Consider the following 20,567-nt stretch of genomic DNA (forward strand, 5'->3'; position numbering starts at 1 on the left):
AATCAGCCCCCAGTTCATCAGTCAAGTTAGCACAGGTTACCTCTGTCTGCCAAGTCCTTCTCTAATCTCCTCCTAATCCCTGGTCATAATCCACCAGGGTAAATCCCTCTAACACCATCTCTCTAACTACTTACAATCGATCAGATACAATACGACCATAGAGGCAAATAATTGGTCAAATTATGGGTAGCTGAGTACCTTTTCATGATCAGCCATTTGAATCCAATACAGTCAAGCTGAGGTGATCTATACCACCCACAGATAAACAACCACACTGCTGTCTGATCCAATCAGATAGCTAATATACTGTACACAGTTAAAAGGACTGGCTTGCCAGACACAAAACCTGACTTCATTACAATTTCACCAAGCTATTCAATTACAATGAAGATTAGCTGATATAGTACTTTTTCATTTGTTTTTAAAAACTGAAAATCAACAATGAAATAAAATAGAAATATATAAGCGTGAATGATTTTACACAATGAATTACATTATACAATATTTGGTATGTGACATGTACAACCACAAAAACTCTCTCTTTTTTTAGGAAAATATCTATTAAAGCATATAAACCAATACAGGCACACAAAGTCCTTTCATCCTGACAATATGTATACTTTTATAAGTAATTAGGTCACATAATCATGTTTGAATTATGTAACATATACAGAATAGATCATGCATGGCCGAATAAAGGCAGTGGCGAATCTCTAAAGAACCATTCCTGTAGCTATTGGTCTGGTGTTGATGTTGATAAGAAATTACCTAGCCATTTCAATGTATCTGCATTGTTCTCTGTTACAGCATCATTATACAACCTGTCCAACCTGAACTGAAGTTCTGAGAAATGTCTGATGAAAACACAATAGACTTCTCCAGTTGAAGACAAACATCTTTGGAGAAGTCCTGTCAGCTTTTCTCAGGCTTTCTCCCATTACGCTGTGCATAATTTATCACCTACCACATTATTCACTTGGGGAGAGTGTGTTAAGACAATGGGCTGTTGCAAAGAAGGGTGGGGGTGGGGAACAGGACTATACAAGTAGCATATTCTCATTACGAATGGCCATCAGGGGTGCATTTATAACAGAGATGTCAGTCGTAACATCTGCGAACATTCTACTTTATAACTGTCCCACGTGACCTGTGCTGGCATTCAACATCAAGAAATGCTTACAGCTTCATTATCATACACAAATGTAATACCACATTTAAAACCCTTCAATGGATATTTACAACCAATTAATATGTACAAGAATTGTCACTCACTGACTGTGACAACAACTGCACATCCAAACAATCTTCACAAAGAAATATTTTAGCATAATATAAGTGTCACAAAAAGATGATTAGTACAACATTCATATGAAAGTACATATACTCTAATTGGTGAACCTTTTCACACATAATGAACAACTTTCAGTGTCATTGGGTTGGCCAATTTCAGGGCTTCACAAAAAAAAATATAATTTTATCATTCTACGCAGAATAATGCCCTCAGAGTATCTTGGATATCTTGGAAACATGCAAACAGGTTCAAGAATTATATTCCATACATTTGCATAACAGTTTCCTGTATTAGCTTGTAGGTATGATGCACAATATCATGCAGCTCATCAATTAAAAAATATCCCGACATATATACTGAATCAGATCGGATAATAAACTGCCTGCGGTTAATAACATGGCTGTCTTTTAAAAATAAATCCTCAAAGTACTTAAAAAAATTAATATATATGTAAGCTCTTACCACTCTAGCAATAGACCAAACCCAGGTTGGGTCATACCAAAGACTTTAAAATTGGTACTTTTTGCTGCCTCACTTATTGCTCAGCATTGAAAGGTTAGAACAAGGAAACATGATGGGTCGGTGTCATGTCTGGTGTCCCAAGTCTGTGGCATAAGTCATGTCGCACTTTGGCGACATGGACTCGCCCTGCCGCAAGAAGACACAGTATATGTACATACACCTAATGCATCACAACAGTTGTGTGGACAATAATTCATCAGTTACATCTATACGATATCTCATAAGCTTTTAACCACTGATTATCAAGTTAAAGGCAATAGCAGGGATGTTTCACAGAGCTGTGAGTATCCCCTAGTTACAGAGAAGTGGACCTGACAGGGTCTATATTTGGGCAGCAGCATATCACTATTCACCGCTTCACCACACCAACTCTGTTCACCATTGTGAATACCGCATCAATGGTATTTCAGTGGAAAAGCACATAGAATTTTTCAGAATTCACTGGAATATAAATTATCCCAACCAAGGAATTTATTTACAATTTTTTTAATACAAATTCCTGTATTTCACCACTGACAGCGTTCAGCCATAATAAATCATATTCCCCTTTTCTATTTCTCGCCCCCTGCTAGCTATTTAATGTTTGTCCAACCACTACCTTGCAAAACTCTCACAGTACCTGTACACAATACATGGGTTTTCATTTAGAATTGGAGAAGGAGGTCAGAGCTCAAAAGTAGGCGGCTGAACTGATAGTAATTATGTCACAATTACCATTTATTTAAATAATAAGAATACTCAAAATAGGCGGCTAAGGTGACAGCTGTCTGCATCCTGCTACTTGCCCTTTTTGAACACCCTGAGAATATTGATGAAATTAAATGGAAAAATTACACCAAAATGAATACCACTTCTGCTACGCTATAGGCCATATAGTGTAAAATAAATGTAATATAAGCAATGACATATCCTTTAAGGCATTTAGATCAAAATGTCTCCTTCAATCCTGACAGTCCAAATATGGACTCTGCATCAGATTCTAATCCAACCACAATTGTAACAGAGTATATAAACTCTATATATACCAGAACCCTGGCGCTCGGCCTATTTACTACACAAAAAAATTCTCCTGTGCTAACTAATTAGCATTTACACACTGAAACATACTGTGTGTGAAGGAACAACATGGGTCTAAGTGGTTCTTTGTGAACTCGACACAAGGGGAGAGGCACTACTTGCATGACTTATGTAATGATCTACAATCACTTCTGAGGATCTATTTCAAAAAGAAAGAAACGGAATGATTTACAGCGAGTGGTTTCCATGTACAGACAGACAGACAGACAAGAGAACCAACATGACAGACAAACTGACAAATACTACCAAATAACTTAAGACACAAAGCCTGATAACACGGAGACATATCCTCCTGACATGTAGCTCACAATCCTCAGTTTTCTGTAACACGTGTCTCTGTGTCTCAAACATGGAGATCACCACGGTAGATGTATGATAGCTGTCATAACAAACAGCCATGTTTAATTGTAAGAAAACAAGCAAGTGTGTTAGTGTGTTTGGAATGTAATGTATAAACTTTGTACAGTTTGACCAAAATGTTTTAACATCTCTGTAGCTTCACATGCATTGCGTAATCACTTGGCAGCCTCCCAAAACAGCTTGTCTTGGGTGAGTGATCCAGGTTAGCAGGAATTTAGTTTCATTTTTGCATTTATTCACACAATACTACAGAACCATGCATATTTACGCTGGTCACAGATGGCACAATCATACAAGAGTACATTATAATATATGCATATAAGGAACACTTCTACTCTCCCTGGCACAATGCAACGCTAATATCAAATTCTTCGTGTTAAGTGATGTCAAACTGCACAAAAATGAACTTCCACATATCTTTGGTGATGTACAAATACCAGTAAAATGTAGATTTTGTACCTTTTCTGTTACTGAAAAATAAAACTGTTTCAAATTCATTGCTTAGTTAAAATGTTTTAATTATTTAAAAAAGGACTTCTCAGAGAATATAAAGACCGTAACATTATAATTTTGATACTAGCACGTACGTTCATCTGATAAATTCCACTTCACAGAAAACTTTAACCGTGTATGAATCAAACAAAATGTGTCACTTCACAAAATCTTAAGCTAAAATTCAGTATGTATAGAAAATGTTAATAAACCTACCTGTATCACAATAGACGTTCTCCTGTTTATACGCAAACACACATCAGTAATGAATCAAGTGGTTACATCCGTGTCCACACACAAAATCAGAAATTACACCTGGGGCATCAACCCTCCACAGCACTGTCCAGGGTTGTCACCTTGCACAGGTATGAGAGAGATCAATGTGACCATAAGAGGCTCCAAGAGCCTATACCAACAAACAGTACTCTATAATTCAGCCTAGAGGCCACGGGTGTTTAGCTTAAGCACACAGAGACAGTATTATGTCTGCGCTCTATGCCACCCAAACTGCCAACTCAGCCAGTCCACAGGTAATTTACTGTCATCCACAGGACTTACCTGACAATTGATTGAACAAGACAAATCAGCACAGCACAATTCAGAGCTAATGTGTGGTGACTAGAGAACCGGTTTGTCTGCCATGACTGAGACTCTCTTCCTAAAACACATCCTAAACAAGCAAGGCTCTACCCACCTGACAAGAGAAACGCATTAAATTGACAGAAGGCTATACGTCAATCGACACAAAACTCCTTGTATATTTGGGGCGAAGTATGGAGAAATTAAAAGCCTCATACAGTGCATATATTCTGATCATATCTGAAATTTCGGATAAAGATGATGCCACTATAAACGTCTTCGCAGTTTTAAGGAGAAACTATTCTATAGTACATACACACTTTGTGTCCAAAATTACTTAACATACTCAACTTAAAGTATTTATTTGTTTCTTGTTTAAGGATAACGATGTACATATGTACTCAACAATGTTTCACTTATATGATGGTGATTAGATTTTATGGTTGGTGGAAAAGAGTGTCTGGTGTAAACCACAGACCTTTTGCAAGTTACTGATAAACTTTCCCACATGAGATGTAGAGATGGTAGAAGACAAGTGGTCTTCAACGAACCTTGCACGGTGTAAAATGTCCTAAGAATGTCGCTGACTGCTTAAATGATCGCCAAAATCACTCAAGCAGTGAGAGCAGAGGACTACACAAATTTCTTGTTCCAGCCCAAGGATGAACCTCTACCTTATGTGTAATCCATGTAGCTATGAAAGACAAACGCTTTTATGCACTTGGCCACAGCCTGTTCCCAACTCTACTATAAATACACTAAGATGCTAAGATTTCAACAACCACTAGTGTTAACAAAGATAAATAGGCTCCACTGAAGTCATATGTATGTGTGCACTACAGCCCCACTTAGTTTATAAATAGGTTCGGGACTCTGGTTAGCATGCTAACAAAGGCAATCGCTCTGAGTTCAAGTCCAGCTCATGCTGGGTTCCTTTCTGGTCTGTGAGCAACCCTGAGATACACCTGAACTATGCCTCAGACACACCTGAACTATGCCTCAGACACACCTGAACTATGCCTCAGACACACCTCAGTTCAGATATGCTACACCTCAATGGTACACCTCAGATGTTCCTCATGCATACCTCTAGTACACCTTACAAGTGTAAGGGATTACATCAAACAATCCAACAGTATGCAAATGTGCCAAAACATTCCCAAGACTAATTGGAACAATTTTTTTTATTCTTGGAAACTCACTGTGTCATTGTCATTAAAAACATGATCCCCGGGGCCTCAGCAGAAATCAATCACTGATCACCCAGAAACCCCCTCCCACTCCCAACAAAAATCACCTTTAAGTCTCTGGCAGCAACCTTACTGAGCTATACCCTCCATTTCTCTTTGGTATGCAGTACGAAATCTCTTGCATACTGGAAAAAATAAGTTGTCATCACATCTCAAGGGCTGAGGCATAGGTTACCATGATCTGAAACCCTTAGGAAATTTCACAGATTCTACTATTACATAAAGTACCATTAAAATCCCAATTTACAACTACCCAATCTCAGACTATTGAAGTTGATGCATATAAGGAGAGAGATTCGCTACACTCTCTGACCGTTTTCTTCTTGATTACAATTTCACTGCACAAGTCAAAATGTCAACATAAGTTATCCAGAAGTTAACTATCTCAGTACATTCAAAATGCAAAAGTAGATAGTCTGAAAAAACTGAGAAGGCGCATATGCTAAGCTTATTGGTGGATCAACATATTTTCAGTATATACACATTCAGTAGTAGTAAATCTGCTGTACCAGTATTTGTTCCAGATTATATGCAATGCCAATTAGAAAAAATCTTTTGATTTGAAATCTGGACTCACAACTGTTATCACATAAATTTCAATCAAATCACACAAAGCAATTACTTACACATGTTAAGTCTTGCAAGTCAAGGAAAAAATAACTGTATTTAAAAGGTGATTGGTCCTTTTGAGCTAAGTTTTGAAACAGCAGAGAAACAGTTACATGTGTACATATAGGTACATGTGTTTCAGTGTAGCATCAGCCGCAATACAATGTAGGCCTACATGTATATACACATTTAATTGATTTGTAACTAACTACTCTGCCATCGTTGGCAAGATGCTAAGATCAGCTCTGGGAAAGCACTTGCATAAAAATAATGCATTCCTCAAACAAACTTAATTGTCCGTCCAATATGCAGGGAGCGATTACAGATGCAAACTCTATCAATTGAAGAAATAACATGCATGTTCTTACACTCTAGGTTAACAAGAATCGGAAAAGTTCAAGAAAAAACGGGCTCTGATTAATTACTGCAAGGGTTGTATCTGTCAGGTCCTAGCGGAGCAGCTGTTTGTGGAAACACAGCATGCAGGGCTTTGAAACAGCACAATTTATCTTCCTGACTGCTACATGCAACCACGACATCGGCTGCAGCTGCTTTACCACAGCAAGTCAAAGCCAGGGTCAAACCTGACATTTTGCTGCTTCTTAATTAAGAGAAAACAGCAGGTTGTTTGATATCCTAACAGTTAAACAATGCTACAAATTCAATTATTAATTAGATTTTAATTCCTTCATTCTGAAATTTGTTTTTACCTCTCCATTAGCACTCAACTTTTCCAAACATTATCATACGTAATTGGTCGTAAATTCAAAAAACTCTCTTTCTTTTGATTACATTTCTGATTGATGGGATAGTTAAAAACCTGAATCTATATTCAGTGATATCAGTTCAGACTGAAAACAAATTTCATTGAAATGTAGATTGGTGTCCTATATATTACAAGAATTCTTTTGTACAATATTTTAGATATCAAAACTGCCTGTCTCCAGTATGTACATGTACAGGACTATGTTTGTGACTGGCTAGGAATCTGGATATTACACAAGAGAAATGAGCCACTAAATGTGTGAGCTCCAACACCACATGTTGTCAACACATACATGATCCGAATCCTGGGTACACCAATCATCTAGGAAATATCCATCCCTATAGAAGTATGATGGACAGGCTAACATCTTCCGTCAAATCTACCCTCACCCCCCCGCCCCCCCGGCCCACAATCCATGACACAGATGATTCTTAATGGTCCAATCAAGAGGTCTTATCACAGCATATAAATGGGTGTGAAATTGACTTTGAATAGGATGCCATCATTTTGCCGCCAGACAAGAGGATCGTTGATCATTTACACAGGCACTTAGTCTATCACCTTGACACAACTCATTAAGGGCAACAAGAAGATATGGCTTAATGCACTATATCAGATCCCCTGATGTGAGCACTTGGATATTGATGGAAAAATAATATTGTATCATTACTAACTATATTCTGGCTATAAAGTGTATTCATCGTGCACTTTTTCCTTTCACTGATAAGAAACATGTACTATGGTAATCTACTGAACATTTTTGTCAACATTTCTTTTTTTCCTTTTAAGGGTTCCTCCATCACTAGTGCCTTGTGTGACAGTTGGAGCTAGCAGTAATCCCTAAGGTGTACACCACCATTTGGCCCAGTTACTTCCCACTCATGCAAACGGTCAAACAGTTTGCTCTCCCTATTATCATGCAGCCTGAAAAAACAAACTTGATCGAACTTCCCAGAGTAAATATTGATCGACTGCTACCACTTTTGTGGCTCTATTTTTTTCTGCCTCTGATTAACGACAGGATATTTAGAAAGCTAGCTATAATAATCTTGTTTTAACGTCTATACCTTGAAATGGGTATTTGCCTTTTCTCTTTTTTTTTTCTTTCGCATTCACAGATCGGATATTAAGGATGTTCGCAAAGGCTTCAAAAGAAACCTTACAACAAGGTTGTATGTAAACACTTCATATCATGCACGCTGCGGACTAGCATCCATACAGCTTTAGGTACAGTCCGTCTCCTCATCACCATGTTCAATAATTCCTCATCGATGTGTTGGTATAATCAGAGACTGCGAGGTTTGCTGGTCATCAGTGTTTTGGAGGCAGTCTTTATGCTTCCTCATACATTAACCACCATCTAGACCATGTATCATGGCAGACTTCCTGCCAGACCACAATTCTGTGTTCTGCCTGTAATCACACTCTGTGGCCACGTCACTTGCCTCTGGCTACTTTCAGGCATGAATTAGCACAGAAACTGTTTGGAAATGGTCTGTAATTCTATCAATAATTCTGAAAACGCCCCTGACCATAACTGATGCATTTTTGCAGTTTTACATAAAACTTTATATCTTCCAATTTACTGACTGGTAAGAAAAATTAAACTGAATAACATTTAGCGCTACAGGCTCAGACCTCTGATAAATATTCACACTGTCTTCATTATTCTACTACAGTAGTTCATGGAACCAGACCATAATGGATGTTTTTTGATGAACCTTATGTTCTGGACACTCCATGGCAAACTTCAAGATGTTACCAAACTACATAGGAATGCCCATAACTAAAGAACATTGCAAAAGAAAACCATGCATAAAATGTTTAACAGAATAGACATTATGTATGATATTCCATAACACATTAAAGATTTTAGACAAAATCTGGCATCTAAAAGTCAATGATAATAACTAAGCAATTTTTGCTCATGGGTTTAAATTTTTGTCAAGTTCATCAGGCGTACTCATTTGTCTTCATCCAAATTCCTTATCTAATCCTCATTTCGGGATGCCCCCGATAGGAAAAGTCTTCTATATCGTCTGAACATGAGAAAAGTTAAGACCTACTTCTCAAGAAATGAAGGTCAAAAATGCAAAGAGGAAAACACAAATTGCACAATCAAACTTCAGATGACAGCACGAGTGTACATTAAACACAACACATGGGAAGTTGATATACCGGTCAGGCAAAACTGAATGAATTTATATATTCAGTTGTTGTTTAGCTCAATATTCCAGAAATTATCCCCATCACGATGGCAGTCTGTTTAATGCATGCAAAGACCTGACAATTTGGAGTAAACCACTGGCATTTTGCAGGTTACTGACAAACTTAAAGGCCCCATGAGCACCATGAACCAAAATTTTGGTGTCACCAATGCTCAAAGGAGAATGAAAGCAAAACAGGGAAGGGTGTGTCATAGATAAAAACCCAGTGGTTAATTAACTTTACATTCAGGTTACTATTACCTAGACATTTGAACAGTATGACAAATATCTGCCGACCCTATGCCGAGTATTAAACCTTGGTGGCGATTGTGAATATTTTAATGAAAAATGTAATTAATTAATGTAATTCAGAACATGTTTCCTAAAATATGGCTAAACAGGTCCCAAAATTTATAATGCGTGCCAACATGCACACATTCAAGAGCAACACCTCCACAGGAAACGACAGAGCTTCCCGTCCTTGTGTTATACATGGTCCAGCTATATCATAACTCATAGATCTATAGGTTTGTAGTATCCTCAAGATGCCAAGAACAATTTTTATCGCAGACAATATCATAATAACATGTAGTATTTGCCCAAATTTTTATGTGAAGACTAGAAATGAAATGGAGAGAGGAAAATAGGAATTGATGCGCAAGACAAAGATCCATCTGTCTGGAGACTACTAATGTAGCTCTGCAACAAATCTCATCATCAGATTATTATAGAATAAGAAAAAATTATAATTCTGGCAGTTTTGTATTAGAAAGGGAGTGTACTGTCATTCTGAGCCACAACTAGAAACAACAGACAAAAATGCGGCAAACTACATGTACACTAGAGATTGGTGCATGTAAAACCATGAAGTGATATCTGTCATATACTTAATCTAAAGCTTTATGATAATAGCAAGTGCCTTATCTGACTTGACTGTGACTGATTCATCAACACTGTAGCCAGTTCAGAGCTTTTGGGGTAAAATTTGGTTAATTTTTCTATCAGAATAAACTTAAGAGATAACTGGCATGAAAAGTTTCATTTAAAGGCCTTTAAAGGCTTCTGAAGGAATTTTCACATAATAAAGGTAAAAATAAAGTACATTCGAGAAAGTGGTTGTGGACAGATGAAAGGACAAAATTTAGAAAGACTTGTACTCTGTATTAGCTTATGCTGTTCACCTGCAGTGTGAGCTGTATATGTTCATTGTATGCAACATTGTTAGAAGCATCAAATACGGATGAGTGATCTTCATGTACGACCACACGTAATGGCCACTTATTGTCACCAAGGGCACAGGAATAGTGCAGGCAGCAGAATACGGGTAATTATGTGTCCAAGGCTGGGATTAAGCCAACACATTTCAGATCTGAGCAAACTCGAAAACAAGCACATTAACTCTGAAACCATGACCTGCTGCTGATCACTATAATTGTGATCTGAAGGACAGCACACCAGACTGAAAACAGTTTAGATGCAGCTGAGATGCAACCAGAGAGACAATGGTGTAAACAACTTTATCAAGCAAAGATGTCCCTCAAAGATTAAACTCAAATTTCACATTAGATATTATAAAGGAGTGGCATGCAGCGACAACAAAAAGCCAAGAATCAACAATAAGAGGTATGAAAATATGTGAATGCTGGTTGGCTGTAATCTAATAAGGTGAGAAGCCAGTTAGGCTGTCAGGCTCACATTATGTCTCTGTCAAATACAAATGCAGCAGCACAATACTGAGATCAAGACAGTAGATGAGATTTGGAGGGGAGTGGGGAGGGGAATGGGTAATTAGTACACACTGAATGCAACAGCTACAAGTAACAACACACAACGGACGATGGATTTAAATGAACAACAATGGTGAAGCTGACCAGAAAGCCGAGAAGAATGGGCAGATCAAATATTATAAAATCCACAGGGGGTTCCAACTTCCGCTGCCATACTATTAATTATAGAAATCAATATGTGGAAGCTGGGCAAAAATGAGGCATTCAAGTCCACGGAATGTCCACAGAGAGTTTCCAGTAAGGCGAGATCATACACATACTTCCACCCGACTGAAGGTCTGCATAGATGGGAGCCGTGCCTGTTCCGCGACTCAACAAAGTGGAAACCTGCTTGCTGGCTAAATAAAGGGTTATTTCTGAATGGCTCCCTCGCAGCCAGACCAAAATGCTTCAGAATCAATAGGTATCTCACTGGCCACCTTGGATGATATATCCAGCATGAAGACCATAATTGTTTGTTTAATTCCTCATCTATGATCCTCTAACAGAACTGTGATAATTCTGAGGCTGCAAATGAACTGATCTGCTGCACCATCGGGCAAATAGCCGATGCCACAGTCCACTTTCCAACCTTCTGTCTCTTGCCAGCCTAAAGAGACTCAGCCAAGCACATAATGGTTTTACTCCTGATACAATGAATCTGTACAATCCAGCACTTGACTGGACAATGATGCAATGTCCTCCGGACAAATGATGCCAATTACTGTCCCCAATACACAGATTTTGTCACAATACTTGATGTGAAAATAAAGCTGGTGGCACAGTCTGGTCACAGCCTTTAACATCCCGATTTCAATCAATACCGATAAAAGGAATTCAATACCATTGATACAAAAAGAACTTGTTGGCATTTGTTAACTGCAAATTCCAACCAGGCAAATCTCTTCAAGCTGCTTTTTTGGATGTGTTCTTTTCTTAGAGCTGATAAAAAGAGCTGATAAATTCAGTTACTTCACCACAACATGGGCACTTTATTTAAATGTAGCTGATTTGAGACCAAAAACAGGCAATTGACTATCATTAGCACACCGGAAATGGCAAGTTTTAACATGTCCTCAGAGATACAGGCTTTATATTAAGTTTCACAATTAGTCTATGGGTTACACAATTTACACTAAGATGCTCATCAATATTAAAAGAAGACATTTTTAAGCAAAAATAGATTAAGTTAACTGACTGAAAAGTTTTAACACTCATTTTATTTTACACATTAGTTCTAAAGGTGGTTTATTCTTTTTTCATTTAAACAAACACATTAATTTACGATATCAGAACTACATTGTAGGTTAAACACTATGATTTAAAATAGCTTGAAGAGGCTTAAAGAAAGGAAAGAAAATACAAGTTATATGCAGCAACATCTCAGGTAAAAGTGCTAGAGGCACTCACTGTCACATCTGACGTGCGTCAAGAAGAATATTTTACACTGACAATTAAGGTCACAAATGCATTTGTACATCCGCACAAACATCTCTATTATTCAAAGCCACTCTTTATGGCCTCTTTGTAATCTTAATGCAGGTTGAGATCAGTCCATTTTTTTTTAGTTGAAGAGGGAGCGTGTAAAGGTGTAAACAGATGTGGGGGCGTGTCAGAGACTGTGTCATCCTCCAGAAGATTCCATCCACAGCCAGTATTCTATTCCCAAGGGATAGATTTTACACACATTTATACTATGCCACATCCTTTCCTAATACGGTGCTAAACCCTTGTAGTTCAACATAGACCGCTTGTTTGTTTAGCTAAGTAAAGGCAGAAATGTCAATAAGAGTCATGTTGTGTGATAAGCGAGTAAATATGGTTGTAATGAGTGGATTATTATGTGTGGGGTTGGTAGAGATCTGGCCAGCACATGGGTTTGTAGGCTGGCAGGTCCCGTAAACATTCCCATTGTACTATAACATCAGAAGCTATAACACACAATACACCAACATTGGTACAAAATCCTTATCATTCCGAAAATCAATAATATTCAATGGCTGCAGTCACCGTAAGAATCACCTCTGACAATGTTAGGGTAATTACAGAACAGGATTGCTGATACAGTGCCTTATTACATGCCCCAGACATCGGATAAAGATGGTAGAGGTAGATAAACATTCAGTATTCACAGGAACAGCCTCCTGAATCACCTCCTTACCTCCTGAATCATGATTGCAATGTATTAATTATTCTACGATTAATACCAACACTTATTCCATTCCTAAATACCAGAAATTTCAGAAAATAGCATCTGGAAACGGATTACTCTTGATAATATTAGCCATTATGATTACACAAAGCCTTCATACCCCTCAGAATATAGATATGATTTTTTTCTCTTTCAAGCATCATGAAATTATCCAACATACAGGACAAGAACTTCTGAAAAACTGATGCTGGAAACGAAATGACAGAAATATTTTAACTAACATTTGGTTTCTTATGTTGAGAAAACTGATATACCATTGACATACTATATACACATCAAGAACAATTTATCAGTACTATAAACAAGTGAAGATGCATGGCTCAGGTGCTAGTGGCATAGTGCTATATAACAGGTATCCTGAAGGGGCTGGTTCATCATAAAGATAAATCTGAAGCAAATGCAATCAATTTGTTTGATTGGTGTTTTACTCTGTACTCAAAAATATTTCACTTATACGATAAGGGCCAATATTGTCAAAGTTCTGCAAAAAGAACTTCCATAATACTGGTATGTAACCGTTAATGATTTAGGTTGAAACAGCTAGCATCCACCCAATTAGGTATGTACATAATGAACAGTGGCAGAAAAGGGTCTATGGTTTCCTGACCTACTATACAATGTCTGTTTCCTGTCAGGCTAAAAGAAAGGCCCACTGACTGTCACTGTTACATACACGAGACCAGATTCCTCATCTATGTATAGGCTAAAGGCAGGGGGTTCCAAGGCTACAGGTTACATGTAACATATACTCCAATATTAGCACAGAGCAGTTTACATTGTGCAGGGTGTTAGTACTAACATGTCATTTGCATGAACAGTTAGAATAAAAGCCTACTGAGGTAAATTGACAACAAGAACATTTCTAAATTATCACACTGTCATCGTTGCTCTGCTTTTACTCTCTGTGCCATATGTCTTTTACTCTATTGTTACAAGGTATATGTATCCTTATATCTAACACCTGAAGCTGGGCAGTACCAGGAAGGTAGAACCCTGTCAACATAACCAAATTACAAAGATGAACAGAGGAGTATGGGGATAACTGGTATTAGTATGCTGTCAGAACTGTCAAGGCTTGAAACACAGCAAATCAAGCAAGAGTCCCACCCTGGGACCCATGCTGTATGACCAACTTGGCAGAGTGAGGAGTGTGTTGATGTGGAACGCCCTGGAGAAGGAAGGTGTGACCCTAGGCATACTTTACAGCTCCTACAGCCATCAGGCTGGGTAATTAGGGAGTCTGGCAAGCCACTGTACATATGCATACACACACAGTTAGTTTGTGGGCAGAAGACAAGTGAGTTACTCAACACTGCCCTAGCGCAATAACAATGATACCACTGTTTGTAACTGTTTATCCTAAGCCAAGGCCTGGGTTTGTAGCTATATACCACTACACATGCTTGCAATGCTCTTTAACTCGCTCAATCCACAGCATACCCGAAAATAATCTAAAAAATGTATATCAATATTCATCATTGTATTTTTTTTCTATGGACCATATATGTGTCTAAAGTAAACACAATCTATTACGACAATGTGTCATATATCATAACTCTACACGTTTGTATACATGTGTGTGAAATTTGTTAAGTGTAAATGGTGAATGAGGAAAATCATTAGTTTTAACTTTGGATTTATAAGTACAGTATCATAACAGTATTTAATAATCGAACTGAGATCCAATGATGCACTCATGAATATTTAATTCGCAGAACAGGGTCAGATATCAGGGAAAATCAAAGGCTAGCCTAGTGCATGATAATCATCTTGACTTGAACGGGTAGCTTACCCAGCAGAATCTGCACTTCAAAAGGCCTATTCAGATGCAAATAGAGCAATATGCCTTCATTACCTGAATGAGCCAGCAAGACATCAAAATGATACAAATACCTACAAGCAGACATTCTGTAAGTGTGGCTTTCACACTACATGTTCTCTACCAGTCTGAGTGGTTAGAATAATACAATATGATGTGGATATGTCAAAGTCCACAACAAATGAACTGCCATAATCTACCAGAGGCAAATTGGACGAAATGGTAGAAATTAAATATCCGTAACATGTCACAGTAAAGCAAAGTAAATGTATATGACAAAACGTTTCGAAAAAAGTTCAGAAAACTTTTTAAAGCCCAGAGGACAAAAAATGGGCATAACGTTGTCCAAAATGAGTGAAACAGATCTGTGACTCATCATGTTTAAGCCATAGACCATGTTTCAATTCAAAACAATGTATAGTTTTCAAGAAACCTCTGTAGAACTGTTTTTGTGATGGACTAACGGACTGAAAGACAAGATACAACCCTTTAGTCACCCTGGGCAAAGATACAGAACTAATAATACTTAGTGAGATGTCAAGAGCCAAGTATCACTTACATATCCATCTGTTTTATCCAAAAGAACATCTGAAACATCAATTGGTTGAATAAAGAGTGCTCTAAATGGCAAGAGAGGATTTCAGCGCCAAATTCTTCACTTGCTGTAAGTACCTACAGTCAAATATCATAAGCCTCATTCATATTGAATGACCTCTGGTCATAACACGGCTAGAACACTCACCCATAATTAACCAAGAACCACTGAGTTAGACAGTGACTAACTCTTGGGACATGCAGTTAATTTTCCAAGCCTGCAGAGGCTTAACAAACCTAATTAGTATCTCTTGATTATATTTCTTGAGCCATCAGCATCATCATGCCCTCATGAATAGTCATGACTTTTGAGCTAAACTATGTTAGGTCGGACAAGACTGGATGGATAACACAGTGCTCCCAGCAATTTGGACAGTTAGGTGTAAAGTCATTACCACTATCCTGAATACATGTATATAACTGGGAGTTCCACAAAACCCTATCCTAGACCAGAACATATGACTGCAAATTGGCTTATATAGTATACACATAAGATGGGATCAAAGCCAAGTGATGCAGACAGAAAAGCAAACAAACGCAGAACTGGAAATCCTGCAAACCAAGGTCATCCTCCATAAGGAATACGTGTAGGTACCAAACATACCACACTGATAGTCATAAACATAACTTCTTGACGCTTCAGGGCCTGAAGCATACAAAAAGTTACACTACATATAGATGATCCTGATTTAACAGAATATACACGTATAGTGTAAACTTCTATTCATAACCTCTTTCTTTTTTTAACTCGAGTATGTGGCTTGTTTCCTGATCAGCCCTAGTTTAACACCTGTCAACTCAAAAAGCAAATATGCTTTAGTCAGGAAATCGAAGAAAAAACCACATGCCACTAGCATACCATATATTTGCTTCAAGTAATACAGGATGTTTGGATTGAGGTCAGTTAAAAGAAGAATATGAAAGTAGTCAGAAAGTATATGTAGTCAGTTATGAAACTCATCCAGTAAAACTATTCTGACACCAACACAAACACCAACCTGTTCTAAATTGTTTTCTGTATTTTTTATTTTTTTTTTGTAATTTCAGAAAACCCTACAAATTACTTAATCATTTCAAACAAAGCATGATTTGCATTTTAAGAACATACACTGCAACAGTCTAGCTTTTTGTAGATCGAAGTCAGTCTCGCTTTTTTAATCAAAAGTATTATTAAAAGTTGATAGCTGACATTTAATATTGCTAAACCCTATCTGTAAGCAAAGGCTTTTGAGGTAAGCTTAACATAATGTACGTGTATGATATCTGAAGCACTGAGGCAAGTGAAGTTTGCTCCCTCATGAAAGCATCACCCCTCTACTCTAAGTGTGTTCTTTTGCCCTGCACTTTATTTGTTCTTAACCAAGCCAGCTCTGATAGGAGTGGTTTGAGATTGACTGCCAGAAGAATTAACCATAAACCACACTCAATGCCTCCCTTTAATAGTATAAAACAGTAACACAAGATTTATGTCTGCCTTGTCAGATCCATATGGGCCTTTGGGCTGCAGTTATAGTATTGATTTCTCAACTAGCAGGCATTCATATCAGTTCTTCATCACTACAACCTTCCCTATAGCTGCAGGATTCTGTTCTCCAAACCACACAAACATGAGGAAATGAATACAAGATCTTGTCACAAATTATACAACAATCATAGATTGCAGATGACTCAAATACACAAAATACACATGTATTATGTGCAACAAAGTTATAATTCCTTGCCATATGCCATATAATAAAAAAGTTACACCAAAATTTTTTGTTGACTTAAACCTCCACATTTGCCTGAGAGCAGGAAGGAAGGGAGTTCAGATTATATCACAGTGGAAAGAAGACCAAAATTTGTCTTATGTTGACAACAAAACATGCAGTGTTTTCCGCAGACATACGTAATCTGGTAAAAATTGTATTATATTGTTCACAAAAGTACTGTGATGGCAATACCAAATTAAGTGACTTCACTCAATTCAAACTGTACAAAACTTGTACGATTAGATGATGTGATAAATGTAACTCACCAGTGTGAACCTGTCAATGTCCTGTGTAACAGACTGATCTTCACACCCCGTCTGCTCAGAGTGGACTCTCACATCACTTATAGATCCTGTCCTGATTCACAGCCCTGGAGAAGAGTGGGGTGGAGGGCTAAAACTACAGTCACACCAATAACACCAGCGGGCCAGGCCTACAGTCACACCGGCTGTTACCTGTACACAATAGAGCAAACCTGCTACACCTGAAAACTCAGGGCCATAACCTAGGGCTTTATTAAGCCACACACAAACCCTAAAATACCTGTACAGAGGGACTATAAGCCAACAAGACAGGCAAGCTTACACAGATCAGGTATCCACACATCCACCCCACTCATGTACCATTCATAATGTACCATTCATAATGTATGTACAGCACATTTAAGGTAACACAAGGAACCCCAACTGGTTTTGAAATTCATGTATTATGTACATGTAACTATATCTGGCATATTCTCTCCAAAGTATTATATCACATGACCTCAAACATATACATTCAATGATCTAGGCTAAACATAGTCATATTCCACAACATTTATTACATATTTTTCCTAACATATTTTCTTCATCACTGAATATCATGTCTTATCATTACCACTCTCATAATGTATCTATCAAACAAATGATGTCACAAACAATTTTCAAACACCTTCAGAAAAACAAAAATAGCAAGTGTGTTCTTTTAAAAAATGCTGTTTACATGTGATAATATTCACCTGCATATTAAATGCTTATAATACTTACTGATGACAACAATACACTTTAACACTGCACAGTGCATTTATCAGTTATATAAAATTATGTTCTACTGAACAATACAAAGTAGCTTTTAATCACACAACATTTCTCCTCATACCAAGCAATTTCATTTTGAGGAAACGGATGAGATTACATTTTATTAATTAGATGGAGATTAGTTGAAATTGTGTTGTCAACTTTGTACCAGCTAGATTCATTTTCATGTTTTACACATCTTACAAAAATAGTACAAAAACTTTGTACTAAGATTAAAGGGAATTTCTTTCAACACTCATAATTTTATTAGTTGTCAAAATGCTAGAAACCTCAATTTTAAGAAGGTATGAACCAGCCTAAAAATAAAAATTGTCCAGACTTTTTAAGGAAAGGATGCCAGTACTGAAAAGTAATTTCTTACAAACCTTCTCAATCTAGAGGGCTTTTACTGTAAAACATTTGAATGTGGACATTTAACTGTAAATGGGAAATACTTCACACCACTGCAAGAAGTACCACTACTTTAATTGTAAAAAAATAACAAGTATCAGTCAACAGGTTTCAACTAATTTAGCTTTCCTACATGTATATAACTAAAGTTAAAATAAAAAAAAAGAAAAAAAAAAGTGGTGTTGCCATTTCTCACAATCTTAAGTTATGCCTTCATATATCATTCATGAGTGAAGTTGTGTAGATAAGTGTTTTCCATCAATGACAGCTTGATGGCCGTCCCTTTTAAGACCACAAAATTTCAGATGGAAATGTCTGGGTGATGATAACTACCGAATATCATTAATTATTCAGTACAATGTTCACAAACATTCCCAGCATGAAACAAATCCATTTTGCTGACATCACTTCAGCATAGGGCCCAAGCATGTCCAGACCACCCTAGAGGGTTCCAGAAAATGGTACTATGGAAATGTTCAGTCTGGCAAGGATGCCAAGCGATGTAATATGTTCCAAGTTCATCCCCTCTGCATCACACCACCGGAGAGAGAATACAGAATACAGTTATATTCATGGGTAAAATTAATTATCTGAGAATTCTGGACTAAATGGAGTCAAAACGCCACCAGAGGTAAACACTCACAAAGAGCAATAACAACTGACACAACCGTATGATTATGAGGCATTTAGAGGGAGTTACAGCTCAGCAGGCAGCAGGACAGAATATCTCATTTATAAACACACACACAGACAACAGGGATTCCCACAATGATAACAGATCGAGCTCCACCTTTGGTTTTTTAATGATAAAATTATCCTCACTACTGATATAAACGATCTTCTATGACATTCTACCAGTGGTAACAAAAGATAAGGCACACTGAGATGGCTAGAGGAAATGGCTGACATTTCAGGAGACACAACACATACTGTACTGCTACAAATGTGTTCCTCAATGGGAAAAAGGATAAGAAAAAGACCTTGGAGTGTGTTCCTCTACATTAACAATAACTGCTTTCCCCATAATATCAACACTAAAAACACAATCACTTAATTCTGGGAAATAAGCATATAACACACAAATGGGAAATCTTCAACCTTTTTAACCGCTAAAGCACTTTTTACAGAGCAATTTCAAAGAAATGATGTTAAAAATGACATGTTTGTGTGAAGATTGATGCAAACTTCATAAAACTGTTAAAAAAAAGTAATTTCTCTAGACCTATTGTTCTCCTCAGAATGTTTTGAAATATTAGTTGCAGAGGTGATTGAAAAAGTTCAAAGAAAGCTTTCATTTATCTCTTATCTTTCAAGTATATACCCAGTCCTACATCCTCCAAATGTACACAACAGGATGTGGCTCTGTAGGAGGGAACTTTATCACTGAAATAAGTTCTGTGACAAAACGTCTTCGCTCTTGATACAATCTAAACTGTCTAATACAATCTGAATGCTATCCTAATTCCTCAAACTTTTCGCATACGAAAGAGCAACTTTCAGTGAAATTTATGCACATTTTTAAGTTGATTTTGGAAACAAAACTACACTGGTTGGTTGGCCAGTTTCAGGGCTTCACAAAAGTATAATTTTTCCGTCAGCATAGAATAATGTCTTCAGAATACGCTTGAATAAACACCTTGCAAACATGAAATAGGTTGAAGAAATACAACAGTTCATACATGTGCATATATGGTTTACAAAAAAACTAAATATACATGACTGCCTCCATATGCTAATCATTATCAGGGCATTCAAAAAGGCCAAGTAGCAGGCTGCAGACAGCCTTCTACTGCCATCCCCATAGCA

At 37.4% G+C, this 20,567-nt stretch overlaps 1 protein-coding gene across 2 annotated transcripts in view; it reads right to left on the minus strand.

Moving 5' to 3' along the window:
* LOC135477201 (double-stranded RNA-specific editase 1-like) overlaps nucleotides 1-20,567 on the minus strand; it is a 56,565-nt gene that overhangs the window by 18,714 nt on the left and 17,284 nt on the right. The window contains exon 1 of one of the 2 annotated variants that reach the window (XM_064757378.1): nucleotides 17,562-17,714. The exons of the other annotated variant lie outside the window; for it this stretch is intronic. The gene's annotated coding sequence lies outside the window, so the exon portion shown is untranslated. Of the gene's footprint in view, nucleotides 1-17,561; nucleotides 17,715-20,567 lie in introns of those variants that run through there. 2 annotated transcript variants of the gene reach the window in all.

The sequence above is a fragment of the Liolophura sinensis genome, chromosome 1 (assembly GCF_032854445.1).
Source record: "Liolophura sinensis isolate JHLJ2023 chromosome 1, CUHK_Ljap_v2, whole genome shotgun sequence".
Classification (NCBI taxonomy): Eukaryota; Metazoa; Mollusca; class Polyplacophora; order Chitonida; family Chitonidae; genus Liolophura; species Liolophura sinensis.